General features: G+C 37.0%; 1 pseudogene across 1 annotated transcript; it reads left to right on the top strand.

The window, feature by feature from the left end:
• The first annotated feature begins 313 nt into the window (after nt 1-313).
• Nucleotides 314-5311, top strand: LOC101306668 (annotated as a pseudogene). Its single transcript, XR_183724.1, has 6 exons — nt 314-327; nt 1168-1800; nt 2454-2851; nt 3192-3553; nt 3695-3906; nt 4092-5311. The product of XR_183724.1 is annotated as a probable disease resistance protein At5g66900-like (transcript).
• Nucleotides 5312-7104: the final 1793 nt, after the last annotated feature.

Here is a 7104-nt window from a genome sequence, read left to right as displayed (position 1 = left end):
ATGAAATATGTGCAAAAATTAAACCGGATATCTACCCAATGGGTATTTACCTATTTTAGAGATGGGTGGGTACATTACCCGCGGGTAATTACCTAATGGGTGCTATTTTTTTTTTTTGGTCTGATACCGTAATTTTCCCAACAATTTGGAGATTTTGGTCATTTTCTAATTAATTTAAAAGTCAGGTCCTGGGTCGTGTCCTTTCAATACCTAACTATGGGGTGAAGAGATTTTTAGCAGTGAAAGCCGAAGCAACAGTCTTCCCCTCCATTTTGCCCTCCTGGTTTAAATCTCACCCCCTCAAACTGGTTTTTACGGCACGAAACGGTACGTGTTACCTTTCTTTCTCGGTTAATTTCTCTGATTATTCACTCTGCTGTGTTCCGGTGTTCCCACCGAACCTGGTTCATGCTACCAGATCTCAGCTATCTCGAATCTACTTTTGCTTTTGCTGCTGATGTTTTGCGTATTTGTCGATTAAGTTTGCTGTTTATTGCACTCACGAATTAGTTTGGTATTATCACTAATCTTTCGCGATTGCGTCTGAATTGGGGCGTTGGCACTTTTGTGTATTCCTTGATTCTTTTCTTGGTTGTTTCATGTGAAAATTCGTAAAAAATATGAGTTCTTTGCTGTCACGTGAAGTAAAGTTCCGTTCTTCAACCACTACCTTTCAATACGCTCAATCCTACGCATACGTCGATCTTTTAAGGAAATGACGTTTCTGTTTTGCAGACCCCTATTTTAGGATAAACAACAAAGGCTACATGCAAATTTATAGTGGTTTGTGATTCATCAAGTCCTTTTGGAAGCTGTGTTGAAATTTCCTAGTGTTCGCTCTATCAATTTCATTAGTCACATGAATGGACCAAAAAAAAAATGAATGGACAGTTGAGAAGATAAGACTTATTCGATAGTGTAATTTAATGCTTGTTGATGAATTGTTCATCTATAAATACACCAGCAACATATTCTATCCATTTCACTGAAGGAGCGTAGGTTGTTTTTCTTTTTTATATTTTATCTCGGAAGCATTCATTTGGATATCTATCTCATATGATTGTTGTCATCTAAAACAAAGTATGTTGTTACTGATTTTTATCTTGTTTTTCCTTTACCATTTCATTAACAAATAAGAGTCCTCACATTTGCTGTTTGCTGTAGCAGTCATGGCAGTGGCGTTTGATGGACAAGCAGTTTTCCAAGCATTATTCAATGTTGTCAGTGAAGTGATTGAGAAGAATTCAATGTTTAAATCCCAGCTTGTAGATATCAAATCAGCTCTAGACTGTTTAGAACCACTGATTGAAGTGATACCAGAGTACGGAAAGGAATTGGATCGGCAAGAGGAGGAACTACAGAAGTTTACAATACAAATGAAGGAGGGAATTCAGCTGATTCACAAGTGCTCCAAAGTTCATGCGTGGAATGCATACAAGAGACACAAATACGCAAATGAACTTGTTGAATTGGATAAATCTCTACAAAGGCTGATGGATATACTGAAAGTGCTTGGCATCAGAGATGCGAAGAAAACACTGGCTACAGTAAAGAATATTGAGACTAGGTTCCAGCAGATTGATGAGAAATTTGTGGTACAAAATATTCCATCTAAAAAAATTGAAGCTTGGTCGGCAGTACCTGAATTACCACCTCTTACAGTTGGACTGGAGGGGCCTTTGAAAGAATTGAAGCTAATGCTTCTTAAGGATGGGTTATCAATGCTTGTGCTCACTGCTCCAGGAGGATGCGGGAAAACTACATTGGCAACTAAGTTTTGTCAAGATGCAGAAGTGCGAGGTATTGTACATGATATAAACATTTCTAATTGCTTGCAAGTAATAAGCTTTTACCTCAGATTTTAAAATGCTATGGTGGGAGTATACTAGTAATGGTGTTATCAAACTTCAACGTAATTTGTTTTTGTATTTTTAGTATGCCAAAAATACCAACATTTCAAAGTTGTTTTATGAGAGTTAACATTGGCCATAGCCAAATCTAATCACGCTGTTGTTTTATCTTTAATTTTGAAAATATGTGTCTTGCTTTAATTTAAAATGGCTAGATGATGATTGTTTCAAACAGACCCAGGTCTAATTGTGCAATATTTCTGTGGAAAGCCTTCACTGTGATATCTGGTTATTTTGTCTTTCCATTGAATTATTTTCAACAGTTGTAGCCTTTTGGGAATATGTTTGCCACAACTGATTCATAGAACTATTACTTTGAAACTTGAAAGGGTAGCCAAGCAGTTATTATTACATCATGACTAGGATACGATCCGTAAACAAGATAGCCTCACTCTCACTTATTTATTTCTGTTGAAATATGTTAGGGCTCCAAATAAGTTATGATGATTTTATGTGCTTCACTGTTTTCCCAATTTTTTTTTTTTTGGGGGCATTGTTTGAAAAGATTAAGTGATTCTAACATCTAGCATTTTGTTTTGAAAGACAAGTTCAAGAACAATATCTTCTTTGTAACGGTATCAAAGAAGCCCAACTTAAACCTTATTGTACAAGAGCTTTGTCAACGCAAGGGTTCCCAGGTACCGGATTTCCAAACTGACGTAAGTGCAGTCGACTGGCTGCAAGAATTCGTAAAGCAAACAGATCCTTTGCTGTTGGTTTTGGATGATATTTGGTCTGAATCCGAATCCCTTCTTGAGAAGCTTGATGAATTGAAAATTGCAAATCACAAGATTCTGGGGACATCTAGATTTGTATTTCCAAGATTTTGTCCTCCATATTATTTAGAGTCCTTGAATGAAAAAGATGCAACAGCACTTTTTTATCATTCAGCATCATTGGGAGATAGGAGCTCTCATGTTCCAGAAGACCTTTCAAGAAAGGTGAATTTCTTAGTCAGCATTGCAGAATTGTGTGCCTATTAATGAGAAAAGGGCAAAGAGATTTGTCAACTTTTGGTTTTGCATATATGCACATGTTGAAAAAACAAGTTAACACTTTCATTTACTATGACAACCTGCTAATGAGCATGAATGTCGACTTTCATGCATGCTTATATATAGAGACATATATAGTTCTGATTCATTTCCTCATATACCTGACACCATTTAGGTGATTTATTTATTTTTATTTTTTTTTGAAGAACCATTGAGATCATTTCAAGAACTGTTTGACTCTGGGTCTAGCTGAAATAGTAAATTAATTAAGAAACTTCATATGCAGATAGTAGAACATTGTAAGGGATTTCCACTTGCCATTACAGTGATTGGAAGATCACTTTGTGGGCAGCCTTTGGAGATCTGGCAAAAAAGAGTAATTGAATGGACTAAAGGTTCATCCATTCTTGATTCTGATCATCATTTGCTTGCTTGTCTCCAAAGCAGCTTAGATGCCTTGGAGAAAGAAAATAGTGTCATCAAGGAATGTTTCATGGATCTTGGTTCATTTCCTGAGGACCAAAGAATATCTGCTACTATCCTCATTGATATATGGTCGGTGTTATATAAGATAGAGGAAGACATGCTTTGCATTGGAAACGTTGAGGAACTCAACAATAGGAGTTTGGCCACTCTTGTAGTCACAAGGTATATGGGGTTTTACCATTTTACGTTTCTCTTGTTTGATTGTTGTTTCTGTATATCCATGGTTAGTTCCTAGTCATAATTTTATATTGCAATTCATATGCTTAAGAAATCTCATAAGTAAATTGGTTTTGATCTAAACAGGAAGGACAACAAGGAGGTGGATGGATATTACGCTGAACATTTTGTTACTCAGCATGACATTCTTAGAGAATTGGCTATCTATCAGGCAAGTCTAGGGTCAATAGAACAAAGAAAAAGGGTAATAATAGATATCTGTGGAGATAATCTTCCCGAATGGTGGATAAAACAGAAGTATCAACCCATCAGCGCTCGCCTTGTATCTATCTCAACAGGTAATGCTCGCCTCTTTATCTTTCTTTGGCAAACATGTACTGATGCAAATACACACAAGTGCACACAAGTACATATACATCACAAACTAAGACGTTAATGGGAACATTACATATATATACATCATACAGTAAGACAGGAATAGTATTGTCTACTGCAAGTGATTGACAATACATATGGTTCGCAGATGGAGACTTCTCAGCTACATGGCCTAACATGGAATTACCACAAGCAGAGGTTCTAATTCTGAATTTTCAGTCAAAGAAATATGCCTTACCCGAATTTCTGGAGAAAGTGGATAAATTAAAGGTTCTGATAATCACAAATTATGGTGTTTTACCTGCTCAGATAAATAATTTTCCGTTACTTAGGTCTTTATCAAATCTAAAGAGGATCAGGTTAGAACGAATCTCAATACCTTCCATAAGCAAGGACCCTGTGCAGTTGGATAATTTGGAAAATATATCTTTATTCATGTGCAACGTCAGTAAAGCTTTTAGCAACTGTTCCAGCCAACTTGTAGATCTATTGCCAAATGTGGTGGAAATAAACATTGATTATTGCAATGATTTGGTGGAACTGCCTGCCATGCTTTGTGACCTGATTCCCCTTAAAAAGCTTAGTATCACCAATTCTCACAAGCTATCTGCCTTACCTGAAGAAATAGGAAAGTTAGTGAACTTAGAAGTGTTGAGGGTCAGGTCTTGTACAGACTTGTCGGTGCTGCCAGACTCAATTCGGCACCTCAAAATGTTAAGTTTTCTGGACATATCTGATTGCTATAGTATGAAGGAGCTCCCTGAACACATTGGTGAAATGTGCAGCTTAGAAACGCTAAATATGAGACAATGCTCAAGACTGCAAGAGTTGCCTGAATCAGTGTTGGATCTTGAACAGTTGGAGGATGTGATTTGTGATGAAGAGACTGAAATATTATGGAAACCGTTCTTGCCCATTCTCCAAAACATACATATCAGGGTAGTGAAAGAAGATATTAACTTGAATTGGCTCCACAAGTTTCCATCTTAAAAGAAATGTTTTCCCAGTAACTATTGGAGTGATGCCTCTGTAAGTTGTGCCCAGCTTTTTCTCCATACTGCTCCACAGGGAGAATAGTTGAGACACAGCAATGCCTATGATATTCTGTATTTTAATGCTAATGTTTGTAATTTATTTGGGATATTTGTATTTATTAAACAGTGAGTAAACCTTCCCTGTAAATTATGTAGCCCATCATTTGACCTATGTAGCTAGTGGTGTGAGGAAGAATGTATTTGGTTATGTTGAGTTCTTGATAGTAGGAGACTGGGAGTGAGGGTCAAGCCTCAAAGTTCTGGGTTACAAAGCCCTAAAAAAAAGAGTGTAGTAAGTCTGGAATGTATTATACAACTTTTCGTTTTGTGATCAGTTCTTTCTTTTGACGTTAATTAGTTCTGGGAAAATTCAGTATCTAAAGGCTCAATTTTAGAGGGATGGGAGTTTATAAATGGATTTTCGAGTATTATCCATCTAAACCAACAGTGTGACCTATGTAAAGTCATAAAATTGAAAAATAGTAAAGTCCTGATGCTAGCTCAGAATGAAATAAGCGATAGAGACTTTGTAAATTTGGTGTTTGTTTCAGTTGCAGACAACCGAGAAGGGTGTAGAACTAACGGAGATTGCTGCAGATCAAGGCTCTATCTCTTGTAGGAGCAGCCAGCAGTCTCGAAGGTAGTTGCTGCCCGTTAAAGAAAACATACACAAGTCCAATATATGTTCACACCGCTCACATATAGATCCTTGATCCTTCATTCCTTCATGAACTGATAGAATCCAAGACAGGAATGATCTAGGAGGAGCATTGTAGGGAGTGTTCGCGATCGCGAGTCACGGAAGGGTAGTTAGCTAGTTATAGTGATTAATGAGTTGAACTAATTCCTCAAACCTCTTGGTTACATGAGTATCTTATTGAACTGGCCGGTCATCTATGATACCCTGCGGAGACACCAAAGAAAAAAAGCGTGGTCTTTGGTTAGTGGAGCTTGCATTAGAGGATACATTTTTTCGTTCGGTGGTTGCACCGTACCCAATAACCTGTACCCAATAACCTTTAGATATCATTATTCATATCCTCTAGAGCAAAACATACACAAAGAAAACAATGTCCTATAAGCCCTAGGCTCTAGTAGTGCTGGTTTTGCTACGTGAAAACAACGTCCAACTTTCTTGAACTGGAGAAACTGAACCATACCAAGCTCGATAATGCTGACAGATCAAACACATCAATTGGTTTTAGCGGAAGGCGATGAAGATTTCAGCGAAACAAAGATAAAAACAGTCAAGTCTCATTGTGTCGATGCTAACTTGCTAAGTTATAACAGTAGTGTAAGTACGTAGCTTGATGCATATTGGTGCTGTTTGCCTCTACCACCTTTTGCTTTTGCATGCAAAGATGTCTTATGGTGAAGAAACTGATTGCTACGCACCACGATTTTGTATTTTCCTCTCGGCGTATTGGTTGACTTCTAATTTCTATGCACCTCTCATTTCAGATATGCAATATTGACTTACAACTCGGATAAGCTTTGCATGCATGCATAACATTTTGGATGGTTATTACCAAGCATTTGTTATACGATTCCATAAGGAATTCTATATCTTCCCCTGTACACGACAGGGTCTACAACTGAAGTGGTATACTAATTACTTCACCATTAGTTTCTATGTTTTTTTTTCCCCTTGCTTTTCTAATAACGTGTATATATATAGTTCCCTCTTAATTAATTAGGACCAATTGTCTCTTGTATGTAATCTGTTTCGAAAATTCTTTGCTGTTAGAGAGATTTTCAAATTATAAAAGGAGAGTTCTGAAACAGTATATGCACAACCAAGAGGCATGTATGTAATGAAAAGGCATATCAGTTGCTATTGTATATGACTGTTGGCAATTGTAAATAACTCTTGCTGAAGAGTTTTTAAAACAACAAATGAAAAGGTATGTCAATATCCTGGAAAGGCACGACTATTCCTATATATAGGAATAAGTTCTTCTGCATATCTATATATCAGGAAATCTGTTTCTCTCTTCTCAAACCTCCATCTATATTTTCTTAACACCAGCAAAAATCTAGAAACTATAAACTGCAGATATAGTTTCTAGCAACCTTGAGTTTCTTGTAAACCTTTAATCGAGTGTAAGGTTGATCTTCGTGAGTGCA

The sequence above is a fragment of the Fragaria vesca genome, linkage group LG1, assembly GCF_000184155.1.
Source record: "Fragaria vesca subsp. vesca linkage group LG1, FraVesHawaii_1.0, whole genome shotgun sequence".
Classification (NCBI taxonomy): domain Eukaryota; kingdom Viridiplantae; phylum Streptophyta; class Magnoliopsida; order Rosales; family Rosaceae; genus Fragaria; species Fragaria vesca.
This window is presented reverse-complemented; position numbering and strand designations above follow the sequence as displayed.